Genomic DNA, 18,850 nt, shown 5'->3' with positions numbered 1-18,850 from the left:
CATGTGATGGAATCCCACCCAGCAGGAGTCTGGAAACGTCCTTAAACTCAGTGGCAATGAGTGGTTGGGAACTGCATCATGGCTGCTAAGCCAGTAGGTGGAGCTCCTCACTCTGGATCAGCAAAAGGAATGGCAGCACACCAGGTGCAAGGCTGCTAGAGACCCAGCGCTTTAAAACAAGTTCCTAAGTATTGCCCAACTAGCAAAAGAAGTCAGGATGGGATGCATGTGACAGGAGAAGGGATCATATTTTGCAGGGGCTTCTGGAGGAGGCAAACTTTCTCTGTGCACGCTGCATTTGAGATACACAGGCCTGCATGTACAGGCAGGCCTCCCTTCGAGAATTAGAAGTCAAAATCTTCCGGCTCAAAGCACATGATGTTTCAGACAAGTGCAAGCCCCAGTGCAATTCAGCTATTAAGTTGTTACCCTGGAGGTTGGATGGTCCTTGCTCCTTGTTAGGTCCAGAAACTTGCAAATGAATTAGGCAGATTACTGTTTAGGCTAGGTTATCGACAGTATGATGCAGCAGGGGGAAAGGAGCTCATGCTGTTCTAGGCTGCATCAACAGAAGTCTAGTGTCCAGACCAAGGGAAGTCATAGGACCACTCTTTTTTGCCTTGGTCAGACCTCACCTAGAATACTGTGTCCAGTTCTGGGCATCACAATTTAAGAAGGATGTTGACGAGCTGGAACGTGTGCAGAGGAGGGAAACCAAGATGATCAAGGTTGTGGAAACCAGGCCTTATGAGGAAATGTTGAAGCAGCTGGGCATGTTTAGCCTGGAAAAGAGGAGACTGAGAGGAGATATGATCGTCATCTTCAAATATCTCAAGGGTTGTCACATGGAAGATAAGAGCAAGCTTGTTCTCTCCTGCTCTGGGGGACAGGCAGGACTCGAACCAATGGCTTCAAATTACAAGAAAGGAGATTCCAACTGAACATTGGGAAGACCGTTCTTCTGTTCAACAGTGGAAGGGTCTCCCTCGGGAGGTGGTGGACTCTCCTTCCTTGGAGGTTTTCAAGCAGAGGTTGGATGGCCATCTATCGTGGATGCTTTAGCCGAGATTCCTGCATTGCAGGGGATTGGACTAGATGACCCTTGGGGTTCCTTCCAACTCTACAGTTCTGTGATTCTATCCATGACCACCAGCAGCGATAAATGAAAATAGAGTTTCCATGTTCCTCATTACCAGATGCTGAGGACAAGCACTGGAACGTGGCTAACTCTGCTTGCAACGTTCTGAGAGGCTGAACGCTGTTGGAGTGCTATTACATGAGCACTGTTCCACAGCATTTGATATTTCATTTACATACATTCATTCGAAATAAGATGGGCAATTCTATATCCTCCCACCACGCTGACGAAGAATTCTACGAAACAGTAGTCAATATCCGGAATCACTGTTCAGTGCTGGACATCGTATTTGCTGTATACACAAAGCTTCACAGCTTGTCTTTCATCGTACAAGGTCTGGTACCTCACTTCATTTAAAGATTTTCAGAGACTTTGAGACTAAAGATTTCATTTTGTACTTGTTATGGTTTGAAGGAATTCTATAAAGATTGTCTATTGCTTATGTACATTGTCATCGTGTTGCCTAGATATTGCTGATGAATGCTCTTGGAGACAGAGGACTGGGCTCGGTCATACTTCTGACCTTGATTCAGCAAGGCAGTTCTTAGGACAGGGGTTAGGATTTATGTTTTCTCCCTTAGCTGAGAGCCATATTATCCAGTTGAAAAACTCTCAGGGGCCCAAATTCCAATAGTGCACAGAGCTAGATCCACACAGTTGCACACTCTCGACTCACAAAGACAGAACTATTTCCCACCGAAAGAGAAGCAAACATTGAGTTCTTAGTCACTCCGCTCAAGTTTCACGTTTTACAAAGTTTAGTTTTTAAAAAATCTCTGCAACACCCATTATCTGTCTGGAAAAAGAACTCCGTAATTGCAGAAGAAGAATGCCAATAACGTCAGTGCACAGGTGAACGGCAAGCCCAGCCTTATAGCTTTTCAAATCCTCAGACTTCAAAATGTAATTGCGGTCCCAAAATTGCTTGCTTGCAATTGCAAAGTGGACGCTTCTAACAGGTTTGAAAGGAACCAAGTTTCCCTCTCTGCTTCAACAGCCTTGCAACAGATCTTTTTGCAGAAGAGCAAGCTGCAATCGCAGGCTTTTGTACAATATCAAAGCCTTTTCATCCTTTCAGCCGCCCCCTACTGAACAGCCCACAGGTGACTAGATGGGGACTTCCTGCCCTGACATAGCATTCATGCAGCTGTATAATAATAATAATAATAATAATAATAATAATAATAATAATAATAATAATAATAATAATTTATTACTTATACCCTACCCATCTGGCTGGGTTTCCCCAGCCACTCTGGGCGGCTCCCAACAGAATATTAAAAACACGATAAAAAAATCAAACATTAAAAACGTCCCTAAAGAGGGCTGCTTTCAGATGTCTTCAAAAAGTCAGATAGTTGTTTATTTCCTTGACACCTGATGGGAGGGCATTCCACAGGGTGGGCGCCACTACCGAGAAGGCCCTCTGCCTGGTTCCCTATAACCTCACTTCTCACAGGGAGGGAACCACCAGAAGGCCTTCAGAGCTGGACCTCAGTGTCTGGACTGAATGATGGGTTGGAGACGCTCCTTCAGGTATACTGGGCCAAGGCCATTTAGGGCTTTAAAGGTCAGCACCAACCCTTTGAATTGTGCTTGGAAAGGTACTGGGAAAAGTACTAGCTAGTTTCCTATCCTCACAACTGTCCTCCAACTTAAAGGTAAAGGGACCCATGACCATTAGGTCCAGTCGTGGCCGACTCTGGGGTTGCGGCACTCATCTCACTTTATTGGCTGAAAGAGACGGCATACAGCTTCCGGGTCATGTGGCCAGCATGACTAAGCCACTTCTGGTGAACTAGAGCAGCGCACGGAAACGCCGTTTACCTTCCCGCCGGAGCGGTACCTATTTATCTACTTGCACTTTGACGTGCTTTCAAACTGCTAGGTTGGCAGGAGCAGGGACCGAACAACGGGAGCTCACCCCGTTGCAGGGATTCAAACTGCCGGCCTTCTGATTGGCAAGTCCTAGGCTCTGTGGTTTAACCCACAGCGCCACCCGTGTCCTCCAACTTACGCCAGTATTATTCTTATTCCCCATATTGCAGATGGAGGCTGAGAGAGACAACAGCCTATCTAAAACTACCTAATAAGCAGAGTCAGCCCTACCATTAGGCATAGTGAGTAAACTGCTTCAGGTGGCAGATGTTGGGGGGCGGCGGCAGCCCTCCAAAGCTCCACCTCAAGCATTGCCTTCGGTTGGCTCACAGCTTGCCCTGGGCCCTGTAGTCTGGTCACAGAGGACACGTTCCATTCACCAGCACAGATTTAATCACCAGTCCAGACATATTCTATCCTTGGCATGGGAAGGGGACACATGAGGGTCCTTTGCCTTGGGCAGCAAAAGACTTTGGGCTGGCCCTGCTAGTGAGTTAATGGCAGAGGCGATCATTTGTCCAAGACACTTTCCTGATTAATTGTTCCCACACTGATCCACTAAACCACTCCCATGTTTCAGAAATACAGTTCAGTGTGGTACAATTCTTCTCCCTGCTTCCCAGTTGTGCAAGTCTTGGATTTGGACGCAGTTCCACGCCCACATTTCATTTCTGGGATTCCTTCTCTGTATTGGCCATTTCCTGTTATAGCTGCATAACAGCCCAGAAGGCAGTATCCCAAGACTCTCCTCTTAAACCACCAGTCTCCCCTTAGGCATGCTGGGACACTCACTGAATGTCCCGTGCTGTGAGGGAGGGCAAGGAATGATAATGGTGGGTGTGGCAAGGATCCAGGAAAAATAAAAATAAAAAGAGCAGGCATCTCTGATGTCTCAGCACCCTGAAGGATGTGTGTCCTTCCTGCACAACTCAGCATATCCTGTGTATTTTGACAGCTAAGATGTTGCTATCTTTTGTACAGATTGCCTGCTAATGATCAGCTGATGTTTCAATGGGCACTAAGGGATGGAACATATTTTTTCAATGGCTCATGATGGCTGCTGGCTTCACAAGTGACCAGCCTGCTGTTTGCTTTCTGGGGATCCTGGTGCTGCATATCCTCCAACATTTCTCCCATGAAAATAGGGACGTCCTATTGAATAATAATAATAATAATAATAATAATAATAATAATAAGTGCTTTTTTCTTAAAAAATGTTTAGGGGTATTCTCATTTTGACTCAAGAAAATCACCATTTTATAGTTCAAATTGGGAAAAATAAATACAGTAAATGGACAAAAGTACAAAGATTCACAAAATGTTTAGGGGTATGTGTAATCCTGTGTCCCCCCAGAAAAAAGCACTGATGATAATGACTAATAATAATAATAATAATAATAATAATAATAATACGGCGCCCATCTGACAGGGTTGCCCCAGCCACTCTGGGCAGCATCTAACATATATACAAACATAATAAAACATCAAACTTTTTTTAAAAAAACCTTCCCTATACAGTACAGGGCTGCCTTCGGATGTCTTCTAAAGGTTGTATAGTGACTTATCTCCTTGCTTAACTCCATATCCTCCCACCAATTCTCCAATGAAAACAGGACATCCTAAGGAAATGTTGGACATTCTAGGATCAAATCAGAAACCAAGAGAGCTTCTGTAAATCCGGGACTGTCCATGGAAAATAGGGACATTTGGAGGGTCTGCATTTCAGCTGGCCATATCTCTCTAAATGCCCTTCTGCAAGGCACAAAGAGGCCAGACTGCAAGGAAAAATTACAAAGGGACACAACATTGCCGTCCAAAAGGGCAATATTCAGAAGCCAAAGGAAGGATGTTCCTGCATTGCAGGGGGTTGGAGTAGATGACCCTTGGGGGTCCCTTCCTACTCTGCAATTCTATGATTCTGTGATTTTTGGATTGGGGAGCACTGCCTTAATTCTAAGCACACACAGACATGTAATTTTATTATTTACATTTGTTTTCAAAATCTATTGATCTTCATATTTTGATCATTTTTATTATGTCTACTGTTTTCAAAGTCTGTTTTATTTGCTATTTTTTAATGATTATTTTAATACTATTTTATGTGAACTGATTAGCGATACCTTTTTGATTAAGCGGCATATAAATCTCACTAAATAAGAACATTACAATTAAAAAAACCAGGAAAACAATGGTAAAAAGAAGCACAACATGTCCTTATTTTACTTTATTTTTGCAACAAGTCGAGTGAGATACATTGGAACAGCCAGAAGAGGTTATTTGGGGTCGAGTGACTCATATAATCTTAACTCAGCCTTGCCCAATTTGGGAACCTACAGATTCTGTGCATTACAGCTCTGCCAGCTGGGGTTAATGGGAGCTGCAGTTCATAACATCTGGAGGGATCCAGGTTGGCGGAGAATGCATTTTAAAATTATTTTTTAATTGCAAGTTTATTAAGGAAATTTAAAAACCCAAGTGTATGTGTGTGTGTGGGGGAGAGAGAAATAATTATAAAAATACTAATGCGAGATGAGTGGGGGTAGGAAGAATAAGAAGGAAACTCCACCGAAAAGCTCATATTCTGTAATAGATTGTGAGTATTTAGGTTGCTTCGACACCATGCATTTAAAGAACTATGATACCACTCATAACAGTAATGGCGTCCCCCCCCAAAAAAATCATGTGAATTATAGTTCGTTATGGGTGTGCATGTTGCTAGGAAAGCCCCTCATCCCCTCACAGATCTACAGTTCCGGAGTGGTTTAACAACCAATGCTTCTTCCCAGAGAACTCTGGGAATGCTAGCTTTGTGAGGGGAATGGGGTCTCCTAACAACTCTTTGCGCCCTTAGCAAACCACAACTCCCAGGATTCTTTGGGGGAAGCCATGATTGTTAGAATTATATAAGAGTGCTTTAAATGAATGATGCAGCCCTGACCTTCCAGATTTGGCAGTACAGCCGTATCTTGGTTCTCGAAGACCTTGTGACTCGAATGTTTTGGCTCCCGAATGCCGCAAACCGGGAAGTAAGTGTCCCGGTTTGTGAACTTTTTTTGGAAGCCAAACGTCCAACGGGGCTTCCGATTGGCTGCAGGAAGCTCCTGAAGCCAATCGGAAGGTGCGCCTTGGTTTTCAAACATTTTCAGAAGTCGAGCGGACTGACGGAACGGATTCTGTTCAAGAACCAAGGTACGGCCGTATATATCTCTTAATGACCACAAAGGCTCATCAAATCTGTCTTGTCCTTCAGACCAAAAAGAGATGCTGGACAATTTGCCTTATTAAAATGCTCCCGTTCGCTTCATCCCCTGCCAATGGCATTTTGGAAGGTGAGAAAAGGTCAGAGACCTCATAGGCCCCATTGCTGGACCCCTTTTTCCACTGCCGAGGAGATGAACTAGGCTTAAGGACGGCTGCCTTGACGGCATGCGAGAACAGGCAGCAAGTGAGGCACATATGACTCAGCGCGTGTGACTCAGCATGTGAGGCTGGGCAGGATGTGAGGCAGTCCCGGCTCCCATCGCGCATGGTGTTGTTGTCGAGTGACATCATAATCCAGACAAAACAGGACTCTTTGCAGCAGTGTGCTCTCGCACACAGACAGGAAGTGTAGTCCTCAAGAGGCACAGGAAACGAGGAAGGCCTGGAGTCCTGGAAAGGCTGATAACTCCCACATTTTCCCCTTGACGGAAGTGGGGAGATGGGGTGGCCGCTTGTAAGACGTGCTTGAAATAGCTTGGTGGTGTTCTCTCCTTCTACTACTTCTGACTTGGTATAAGACAGCCCCCTATGATTGGGGAAAGGCCATATCTAAGTGGGAGAGCATTTGCCTTGCAGAGCCGTCTTTCCCATAGGGCTTAGTGGTGTGTTGCGCCGGGGCTCCGGCCTCTCAGAGGCGCCCCAGCGAGTGGGGGAGCTGCACGGCTTTGCCGGCGGCCTCCCCTTTCTCTGCACGCCCTTCAGCTGTGTCCCCTCAACCATATGGCTGGCGGGCGCGCAGCTTCCCTCCCAAGCCTCTGGAGGGATTGCTCTCCCACAGCGGCATGGGGGAGAGTTGCGCACCCCCCACATTGCTGGCAGTGTGCAGCTTCACCCCCTCCCCCACTATCCATGGTAATTTAGGGGCGCTAAGCATGGCCAGCAGGGACGTGGGTGGTGCTGTTGGTTAAACCACAGAGCCTAGGACATGCTGATCAGCAGGTCGGCAGTTCTAATCCCTACGATGGAGTGAGCTCCCGTCGCTCGGTCCCAGCTCCTGCAAACCTAGCAGTTCAAAAGCATGCCAGTGCAAGTAGATAAATAGGTACCACTCCGGCGGGAAGGGAAACGGCATTTCCGTGTGCTGCTCTGGTTTGCCAGAAGCGGCTTAGTCATGCTGGCCACATGACCCTGAAGCTGTATGCCGGCTCCCTTGGCCAATAAAGCAAGATGAGCGCTGTAACCCCAGAGTCGGTCACGACTGGACCTAATGGTCAGGGGTCCCTTTACCCCCTTTAAGCATGGCCAGTGGTCAGGGATGATGGGAGCTGGAAGTTGAGCAAGGTCTGGAGAGCCACAGACGTTCCCCAAACTTCTTCTGACTTGGTATGAGACAGCCTCCTATGATTGGGGACAGGCCATATCTAAGTGGGAGAGAATCTGCCTTGCATGGAGAAAGGCCCAGGTTCAATCCCCAAGAAATATCCAGGTAGGGCTGGAAGTGCCCCCTTCCTGAAAACCATGGAGAGCTGTTGCCGGTCACTGACAACACTGAGCCAAGGGGACCGATGGCCTGACTTCCTGCGCATCCCACAATTTGTATATTGACAAGCTGGAATGTGTACAGAGGAGGGTAAATAAGATGATCAAGGGTCTAGAACAGGGGTTGTCAACCTGGTCCCTACCACCCACTAGTGGGAGTTTCGGGGTTCTAGGTGGGCGGTAGGGGGTTCTACGGCACAAGCTGAATCCTTCTTCCATCGAGCACTGGTGGGCGGTCAGGAAATTTTACCATCAAGAAAGATGTATTAGTGGGCGGTAGGAATAAAAAGGTTGACTACCCCTGGTCTAGAAGATAATAAGCCTTATGAGGAACGGTTGAAGGTGCTGGGTATTTTTAGCATAGAGAAAAGGAGATTGAGAGGAGATATTGTTATAAGAAAAACTGTTCCCTTTCCCTTATGGGCTATTCTGGAGCCCACATAGAGCCCTATCGGTAGGAGAAAATAACAGAGGCCAACCAGAGTATATTGAGAAGCAAAGTGGCTAATAAGCTTGATCTTTATTCAAGAAACTGTTGCAACAGGGTCCCCACTCACCACACACAGGAAGGAGGTGAACCCTGAACAATGGTGTGCAAGCCCTTATATAGACTTTTGAAATTGCCCACCCTGTAGCCCAAGACCACCCCCAAAACATCATACATACATCACAGAAGGAGGTGGTCTATAGCAGAAATCCTGTCTGCCACGATACCTGATAATGGTTATTGATTGCATTACCTGGGTAGCCTGGCCATTCTTTCGTGATGGTTACTACTTTAGTTCCTGAATCCAGGTCACAGACTCACTCTTTTCATACACAAATACGCCCTTAAGACAGGATTTGCAAGCAAAAAAGCAATGGGAAGGCTTTCCCCATTTGCCTCCCTTACTGCAGAGGAATATTTGAGGTCATTGGAAGAGTCAAAATGGCTTCAGGATTGCTCTCTGGTACTATTTCAGACACACGGTTCATATATTTAGATATGTGTGCATTTATGAATATTTATTCTATATTTGAGACCTTAAAATTCCTATAACATCTCGTAACCCTGAAACGTTCAGCTTTGTCTAAATTCATGGATTATGAAGCTATCTGTGGCTCCTAGCCATGATGGTTGAGAAAAGGGCAACCAAAAATTATGCAGGGGGTTGGGCAAATCCACTAAGTGGAAAGGTTGCAGCGTTTGGGACTTTTTAAAGTTTGGAGGACAGGTGAGTAAGAGGCAACATGGTATAAGTTTACAAAATCATGGGGAAAGTGGGGAGAGAGAGAGGAGAGAGAGAGAGAGAGAGAGAGAGAGAGAGAGAGAGAGAGAGAGAGAGAAGTTTTTCTGCCTCTCTCGTAGCACTAGAACTGGTGGACATCCAAAGAAGTTGGATGTTGGACTATCCAAGACACATAAACACAAGTCCTTCTTCACACAGCACATAGCTGAACCACAGAACTCATTCCCAGAGGAGGCAGTGATGGCCCCTCCCCAACTTGGATGGCTTCAAAAGAGGATTGGACAAATTGATGGAGGACGACTGTTGATGGCTGCTAGCCAAGCTGGCTATGCTCTGCCTCTGCAGCTGGAGGCAGCCATGCTTCAGAATGCTACTTGTTGGAAATCACAGGAGAGTCTTGTGCTCAGGTCCTGCTCGAGGGTTTCCCACAAGGCATCTGCTTAGCCCAGGCATAGGCAAACTCGGCCCTCCAGATGTTTTGGGACTACAACTCCCATGATCCCTAGCTAGCAGGACCTGTGGTCAGGGATGATGGGAATACATCTGGAGGGCCGAGTTTGCCTATGCCTGGCTTAGCCACTGTGAGAACAAGATGCTGGACTAGGTAGGGCTCCTTTGGCCTAATCCTGCAGGCTCTTCTCCTGTCCTCATGCAAAGGCATGGCATGTGCTGGGAACTAGCTCAGCACAGGACCCATAAACGGGGAGGTGCGCGTAGGACTATTTGGGAAACAGGAGCAGGAAACAGATGGAACCAACACTTCAGATAACTAATCTAATAGATAAACAGGGCATGTTTTAATAATGGACATGTACAGTAGTTGGTTAAGGGTGCTGAGAGTTGTTAAAGGTAAAGGGACCCCTGACCATTAGGTCCAGTTGTGGCCGACTCTGGGGTTGCGACACTCATTTTGCTTTATTGGCCAACCGAGCCGGTGTACAGCTTCCGGGTCATGTGGCCAGCATGACTAAGCCACTTCTGGCGAACCAGAGCAGCGCACAGAAACGCCATTTACCTTCCTGCCGGAGCGGTACCTATTTATCTACTTGCACTTTGAAGTGCTTTTGAACTGCTAGGTTGGCAGGAGCTGGGACCGAGCAACAGGAGCTCACCCCGTCGCGGGGATTTGAACCACCGACCTTCTTAGGAGACCGATATACTCCCCCCCCCCGAGCTACAATCAGAGGTGTATCTAGGGACTGGCAAAACTGACCCCTCGCTGGGGGCGCAGGTCTGGGGCGTATGCAAAAATCACCTATGTGTGTGATGATGTCCCACCGCTGTTGCAGCAAGATCAAATGTGGGAGAATCTTTCCATCCTGACACCACAACACAAAGGTGAGCAGTGAAGTGATTTCTTTTTGGGGGGTGGGGGTGGGCATGGGGAGAACAGATACAGCTCCTTGCCAAGGGCACAAGGGACCCTGGGAATGCCTCCGGCTACTGTTCCCAGAGTTTCCTGAGAAGAAGGAGTGATGGTTAAAGCACTTTGGGAAGTGTAGTTCTGGAAGGAGAATAGGGGGTCTCCTAGCATCGCTCAGCACCCTTAACAAACTACAACTCCCAGGGCTCTTTGTGGGACGCTGTGGCTTTTTAAAGTGGTATGATAGCTTTTTAAATGTGTGGTGTGACTGTAGCCACACAAAGAGGCCTTTCTAGGGAGCAAGCAAGTGTGCTGGCTTGCCCCTGAAATTGTGGGGGCCGTGTGACGTGCGCATGTCTTGCAACACGCCGACGTCACTTGCACATGCCAGGCAATGCGCTGGCATGCTGTTTACGTGCCGGACGGATTGTGATGCGAGCACACTGCACGGCGTGCGCAGGTGAGTTGAGCATGTTGCGCCACGTGTATGCACGGCCGCCACAGAATTTTGAGGGGCCCAGCCCCCTTCTTGACAATTTTGGGGGGTCCTTGCCCCCCACCCCACAGATGGAGCCCCTGTGAGCAAGAAAGACGCAGCTGAGAGTCTTGGTACAGAGTGGTCCATGCCCCAGACAGAAAAGAAGTGGGGCAGCTGTCTGCTTGGAGGGAGAAGAGAGGGAAACAGAACCGCCCTGACTCTCTTCTCCATCTTCGCCTTCGTCTTCTGTCTCGGGTGTGGCGCCTCTGACTCCCTAGGGGGATCCCAGCTAGAATCTTCTCTCGCGGGTGTCGTCTCTGTGTCTCGCAAGGGAGGCCCGAGCAAGATTTTTGATGGTGGTGGCAGTCTGGCTTTCCTGCGCAGGTTTTGGTGGCATGCCAACTCTGGTAAAGAAATGACTCTCTTTCCCATTGAGCTAGAGGCCTGAGCAGGTTGTTAAGTCAGGTCCATGAAACCGGGAGAGAGAAAAGTCAGCCTTCCGAGGTTGCGAGCTGTTAGTCCTGTGCCTGTATCCAAGTGCATCTAATCAAGAAAAAGGGAAGAATGCTAGCAGACAGACAAGAGCACCCCACCCCAATTTCAGTGCTCCAAGGTCTTGGCCCAAGAAGGGGCCTGAAGTTGCAGTGTTGCATTATTGTGATCAGCGGCTTGAATGGAAACTTGCAAGGTTTCTCAGGTAATTGCAAGATATTAACGTAGTAATGTTTGCCCCTTTCGAAAGACGAGTTATCAGACTGTGCTTTGGGGAGGGGGCCTTAGCTCAGGGCTAGAGCATCTGCTTTGCATACAGAAGATCCCAGGTAAATTACCTAGCATCTCCAGGTAGACCCCTGCTTGAAATTCTAGAGAGCCACTGCCTGCCAGTGTAGAAATACAGTGGTACCTTGGTTCTCAAACTTAATCCATTCCGGAAGTCCGTTCCAAAACCAAAGCGTTCCAAAACCAAGGTGCGCTTTCCCATAGAAAGTAATGCAAAACGGATCAATCCGTTTCAGACTTTTAAAAACAACCCCTAAAACACTGCATTGATGATAGTCATTGTTTGAATGGGAGGCGATTACGGTATCCATTTCCGTAGTCACACAATCAATCAATCAATCAATCAATCAGTAGCTGAACTGGGATCCACATAGTCACAAGAACAAATTAACTGAAAAAGCCTCAAAACAAAAATGCAAAATAAATGGCAAAAGCACCAAATATAAGCTCCAAATATCACCTCAGAACACTGCAATCAGAAACAGAAGGTTTGTATTACAGCGGTGCCCCGCAAGACGAATGCCTCGCAAGACGAAAAACTCGCTAGACGAAAGAGTTTTCCGTTTTTTGAGTCGTTCTGCAAGACGAATTTCCCTATGGGCTTGCTTAGCAAGACGAAACGTCTTGCGAGTTCTTGCGAGTTTGCTTCCTTTTTCTTAAAGCCACTAAGCCGTTAATAGCCACTAAGCCGCTAAGCCGTTAATAGCCGCTAAGCCGCTAATAGCCGTGCTTCGCAAGACGAAAAAAACGCAAAATGAAGAGACTCGCGGAACGGATTAATTTCGTCTTGTGAGGCACCACTGTACAATGGGGGGACGCAAATGAGCAGTGCAGCAGGAAACACAGGGGGACTCAAAACTCAGCATGTTTGGCTTCAAAAAAAAGTTTGAAAAAAGTTTGAAAACCGGAACATCTATTTCTGGTGTTGACGCGTTTGGGTTCCAAGTTGTTAGTGAACTAAACTGTTCGAAAACCGAGGTACCACTGTACTGAGGTTGATGGGCCAAGAGTTTATCTCTGTATAAGGCACCTTCCTATGCATCTGAACACGAGCTAAAGTAGTGCATGAATAGCCACGGTGTCAGTGAAATGCACTCTGTGTATGCTCTGAGGAGTTCTGTCCCTTTACGTGTTCCATTCTGTCGTAAGTCCGAGCCCCGGGCAGAGGAAGAGAGACAAGGCTCAGGAACACAGCGCTTCAATCCAGCCTTCCATCTCCATTTCAGCACTGCCCTCAGGGCACAGTCAGCAAAGAATCTCTCCACAAACTCTTGCAGCTGCCAAGCAGCAAAGGGGAGCCAACCTCCTGTTCTCAGGAGGAGGAAACAGATCTTCTGAATGCCAGGGGGGAAAAGAGAGACAGCTGGATCCTTTCAAGAAACACAAACAAGGCCATTGAAACGTCTGGGCAAATTGTGGTGGGGCCTGACAGTCCGTTTCCTAAACCGAAACCCTCGAGTCGAACGGAACCACCATTTCACTGAAGCAAGAAGCCCTGCAATCCAGCTTTGATGATCTAACCGTATGTGTTTTTCTAGATCCTTCTAGGAGGCAGCGATACCCATTAACTTGGATGGATTTAAAGGAAGATTAGACAAATTCATGGAGGAAAAGGCTGTCAATGGCTGCTAGGAGGGGCAAGGGCTCTTGGGCTTCAATCCTGCTTGCAGGGTTTCCCATTGGGGCATCCGGCTGGCCGCTGTTGTGATGGCCTGGGATTCAGACTCAGAGGCTGAACCTGAGGAATCCCAGCCTGCACAGGAGTCCCCGCCTCCAGAACCAGCTGAGCCGGGGCTGGGGCCTGAGCCTGAAGGGTCCTCGCCTGTGCTGGATCCTCAGGTGCAGGCACCAGCTGAGTCTGCTCTGGCTCCTGAGGTGATGGAGGACCCATTGCCTGCAGGTGCTCCACTCTCAGCCCCATCAGGGGAAGCTGAGGTTGCCTCTGGGTCCAGTAACCCTCTAGCCTCTTCTGAGCTGCAGAGGCTCAGGGCAGAGAGGCGGAGGGAACTAAGTTCCCGCAGGAGGAGTGCTCACCTCCAGGCCAGGAGAAGAAGAAGAAGAAGAAGAGTTTGGATTTGATATCCCGCCTTTCACTCCCTTTAAGGAGTCTCAAAGTGGCTAACATTCTCCTTTCCCTTCCTCCCCCACAACAAACACTTTGTGAGGTGAGTGGGGCTGAGAGACTTCAAAGAAGTGTGACTGGCCCAAGGTCACCCAGCAGCTGCATGTGGAGGAGCGGAGACACGAATCCGGTTCCCCAGATTATGAGACTACCACTCTTAACCACTACACCACACTGGCTCACCTGTGGACCAGGGCCACCCTATGCCTTGGGGCAGTTAAAAGCCAGCCAGCCCCAGTCCCAGGTTGTGGGAGCAACGTTGTTGGTAGCCTGTCCCTGCCTGCACCCTGTCCTTCTCTGCCGGAGCTCCTGACCTCACCCAACTCCCTGCCTTGGACCCAGCTACAGCTTTGATGGACTGTCTCCCTACTGCACCCTCAACTTCGGACTGGACTCGGACCTCGCCTCACGGATAACCCTTGGGACCAGCACAGCTGTGAGAACAGGATGCTGGACTAGATGGGCCATTGGCCTGATCCAGCAGGCTCCTCTTCTGTTCTAAACATAGCAGAAAGGGTCTCAAGATTGCAGTGGGCTGTGGCTTGCTGCTTTGAACTGCTGCCTGCACAGGCCATAATCCAACAGGTGAAGCTGCTTCTTCTTTTAATCGTCACTGCATCTCCATTCCAGGAAAGGACAGCAGATAAAATGATAGATTACAACAGACCGAGAATGATATTCACAAGCAAATCTAAAATTGGCTATTATAATGTACGTTTCATAGCACTGTAACAACAACAACTACAACAAAAACCTATGAAAAAATATTTTAAAAACCTGACTGTCAAAGGAAAACAACACTGTGGAAATAGAGCATGTCTGGAAAATCAAGACAATTCATATAATCCTGATTTTGGTAACAGCTCAGGGCTTAGTTCCAAAGGAAAACTGTTTCTGCTTAATGCAACACAAAAAAGCTGTCATTCTCTAGACTTCCTATATAATCAGGAAATTCCTAAAGATCTCCTAACTCCACTCTTGATGGAACACCGTGCTGGATACCACAGCTCTCTCTGAGCAAGAAATAGAACTCTGAACAATATAAAAGAGGGATGGTGATAAAAAATTATACTTTTCGTTTACAGTGCACTTTTGAGGGTTCAAAACACTTCACATTTGTCTCAATCAACTTTACAAGCAACCATATAGAGTAGACCAGGATGAAGAAGGCGGCAAACGTAGAGATACCACATCTTTCAGCCTTGGGCTGGGGTAGAACAGTTTCTGCTGCTAAAATGACAGGTGGACAAATTGTCAACTTCAGTTCTCCATGTTTCTTTCTTTTTTCTTTCAATCTTAAATTCAGGTCTCCACATCTCTGCAACCATTTGTGATATGTGTGTGTTTTTTAAATAAAAAAATAATGAAGAAAATTCACCAGCCTTTTTGTGGAAATTTCTCTTAATAAATATGTTTTTGTACACAGTTTTGACTAAAATGCATTCTTGCATGCAATTTCCACTAACATAATGAATTTTTTTTTGCATGTCCTTTTCACTAATATATGTATTTTTATGTTCATTTTTACCCTGGTATAGGTTTTTTGTACACTTGGCCGGAAAGCTGCATTGCAAAATTTGGAGAAGCGCGAATTCCCAAGGGTGGCTGCATTATGCTTTGTATATTGTTTCACGAAGTACCAACTGGGTAGGTTTGCCTTTAAACGCAAACTGACTCAAATTTGACCCCTGTGCCTACCTACTACCAAATTAAGCCTTAAGCCATCAGTCTTGCTTCTTCCTGACCCTGTGTGAGAGGCAGATGAGATATTCCAGGATGAGAGAGGGTGGGGGGAGAAACGGATGCCCTCAGGTGAGAAAATGAGAGGGCAAAGCCTTTTCTGTATAGGACAAAAGTTAAGGTACACCTGAGAGAGGAGTTCTTATTTTTAAAAAATCCTTTTTTCTTTTCATTCATTCTTTCATTTTATTATTTTTGGTTTAGATTAGTTTATTTTTATTGAATTATGAAAAGTATTAATAAAACTTCTTTTTTTAAAAGGTCTTGCCTCTTCCCCTATGCCTTGGGGTGAGGTGGGGTCACTGCCTTTTAATTTAGTTTTAAAGCACGGTGAGTGTACATCATTACGGGCTTCCTTAAATTCCTATCCACAAAGGGTCTGACTCAGCAGAAGGCAGCTTCCATCTTCCTGCTGCCCCCAGTTATCAGCCTCTCAATATCAATTCCTGGGGCAAAATACACTCATGCTCTGCTTTTGTGCTTCCCAAAGGCATAACACCAAGCACATGGAATGGACAGGCCTTTAGCCTGACATCAAACAGGGCTCAGCTGATGACTGGGAGTGGCTGCCAAGACCATATAAAACCAGTCCTGAAAGACCTACATTGGCTCCCAGTACATTTCCGTGCACAATTCAAAGTGCTGGGGCTGATTTTAAAGCCCTAAACCAGGGCCAGCAAACTTTTTCAGCAGGGGGGCCGGTCCACTGTCCCTCAGACATTGTGGGGCGGCAGACTATATTTTGAAAAAAATATATGAACGAATTCCTATGCCCCACAAATAACCCAGAGATGCATTTTAAATAAAAGGACACATTCTACTCATGTAAAAACATGCTGATTCCCGGACCGCCTGTGGGCCGGATTTAGAAGGCAGTTGGGCAAGATCCAGTCCCCGTGCCTTAGTTTGCCTACCCATGCCCTAAACAGCCTCGGCCCAGTATACCTGAAGGAGCATCTCTACCCCCATTGTTCAGCCCCGGACACTGAGGTCCAGCTCCGAGGGCCTTCTGGCGGTTCCCTCTCTGCGAGAAGCGAGGTTACAGGGAATCAGGGAGAGGGCCTTCTCGGTAGTGGCGCTGCCCTGTGCAACACCCTCCCATCAGATGCCAAGGAAATAGACAACTATCCAACTTATCAAAGACATCTGAAGGCAACCCTGTTTAGGGAAGTTTTTAATGTTTGATGTTGATAATTATAGTGTTCTTCATATTCTGCTGGGAAACCCAGCCAGATAGGCAGGGTATAAATAATAAATTATTATGATTATTATTATGTTTCCATCCACAAAGAGAAACCAACCACCCAGGAAATGTGATGCACCTCCATGAGACTTAATGGACGGCAAATAGAGGCCTTGTGCCAGCTGGCCATTATAGAATCATAGACTTGTGAAGTTGGAAGGGACCACGAGGGTCATCTAAGTCCACTGCAGGAATCTTTTGCCCAACACTGGACTCAAACCCACAACCCTGAGATTAACAGTCTCATGCTCTACCGACTGAACTTTAAGAACACCAGTTTAAGAACGGGTGCCCGAGTCTGATTTCTCCTCCTCTTTCCTCCCTGTCCCTTTCCCCTTGTGTGTTGTGTTTCTTTAGATTGTAAACTTGCAGGAAGGAGCAATGGTCTTGCTTTAATTGATCATATGTAAGCCTTTTTGACCAAAGAATGGGATGTAAATGGAAATAACAATACACTGGTATCTCTGGTTGTGAATGGGATCCGTTCCGGAGGCCCATTTGCAACATGAAAACCCCGCAACCTGAAGCGCCGTATCTGCGCAGGTGCGCGGCGCGATTTAGCGCTTCTGCGCATGTGTGAGCGGCGAAACCCAGAGGTAACCCTTTCCAGTAATTCCAGGTCGCCGCGGGACACAACCTGAAAAAAAGTAACATGAAGCAAACGTAACATGAAGTATGACTGTACAGTGGTACCTCGGGTTACATACGCTTCAGGTTACAGACTCCGCTAACCCAGAAATAGTGCTTCAGGTTAAGAACTTTGCTTCAGGATGAGAACAGAAATTGTGCTCCGGCGGCGCAACGACAGCAGGAGGCCCCATTAGCTAAAGTGGTGCTTCAGGTTAAGAACAGTTTCAGGTTAAGAACGGACCTCCGGAACGAATTAAGTACTTAACCCGAGGTACCACTGTACTACTACTGCCGCTGCTGCTACTACTAATAATTGTTGCACAGTGCAATGAGGACACCTCCATCTCTCCTTCCTTGACTCTGGAGGCAAACGGGTTGTGTCTGGACAGGCAAACTTTGACAGTTTGATTTTATTTGCTGATGACAGATCTGCCGCTGCTGTTTTATGGAGTGATGTCATCTTACGTTGTCCCAAGCTGAGGAGGAGAGCAGATCCCAGTACCTGCAGCCTCAGCTAGCTGGCTCTCATGAGCCAAAGTATGCAAGGTTTCAACTTGCACCAAAAACCTCATAAATTTCCTGCTGCTGCTTCCTCCTCCTCCTCTCTGCCTCCTTAACAGAAATAGCAAGCTCTTGACGACCTTCTCATCCTATGACAACACTTCTTTCTTATTTTTTAAAAATTCTTCCTAATTTTAGGTGACATCTGCCCTCGGTCACAAGAACAGCAAGCACTCCTTTTCGGTGGAAGGATTTGCAAGAGGGTGTCATTGACCCCCTGAAGAAATATGAACAGGGCTGGAGAGCCTGAAGGATACCAGAGCCGTGAGCCATCGGCCTACTCCTCCATGTGCAGAGGAAAAGATCACATTTGCTTGCCAAAGGAGTGCAGGGATTTCTTTTTTTGGTAGAATTTGCAAGCCAAGAGGGGAGAAGGTGGTGGAGTTGTGGATGGCAGCCCCATTGCCTGGAGGGGGAGGCAGGCCGCCCTCAGAGATAAGGGCTGCAATTATGAAAGAGAAAGATGGATGGATGGAAATGAGTCGCGTGTGGAAAATGTGGGTCTTTGACACCTCACTGTTTCCTTCATAGGAGCACAACAAACTGCCTTAGGGTGATTCAGAACCTGGGTCCATCCCAGCTCAGAATTTATCCTCCAACATTTTCCCGATTGTCAGGGGTTCAGGAGCAGAGGCGAGGGCAAGGGAGGAAACAGAGAGCGAGGGGGAGGAGGCAGAAGAAAAGATGAGTGATGACGACGACCCGAGATCTCCGAGTCTTTCCAGTGAATCAGAAGATTCACAGAAAGGAGCGCCAGTGGCCAGAGCAAGGGGGGAGCCTAGGGGGACACCCCAGGAAGAAGGGTCCAGAGGGGGCTCAGAGGGGAGCAGTTGGAAATCGGGACCAGCGTCACCAACAGAGAGCAGGGGAGAGGAAGGGCGCCAGGTATCAAGCGCTGGCAGCTCGCAACAGGAGGGAGGGCACGAGTCAGGAGTGGCCACACCTCCA

General features: G+C 47.3%; 1 long non-coding RNA gene across 1 annotated transcript; it reads left to right on the top strand.

Annotated features, from left to right (window-relative positions):
• The first annotated feature begins 6,175 nt into the window (after positions 1-6,175).
• Positions 6,176-18,453, top strand: LOC308576095. Its single transcript, XR_014003081.1, has 3 exons — positions 6,176-6,731; positions 10,217-10,323; positions 18,041-18,453. It is a non-coding gene; the product is annotated as an uncharacterized lncRNA (long non-coding RNA).
• Positions 18,454-18,850: the final 397 nt, after the last annotated feature.

Source organism: Podarcis bocagei (genome assembly GCF_964188305.1).
Source record: "Podarcis bocagei genome assembly, chromosome: 16".
Classification (NCBI taxonomy): Eukaryota; Metazoa; Chordata; class Lepidosauria; order Squamata; family Lacertidae; genus Podarcis; species Podarcis bocagei.
The sequence above is the reverse complement of the archived record's forward strand: the minus strand, read 5'-3'. Positions and strand labels throughout refer to the sequence as shown.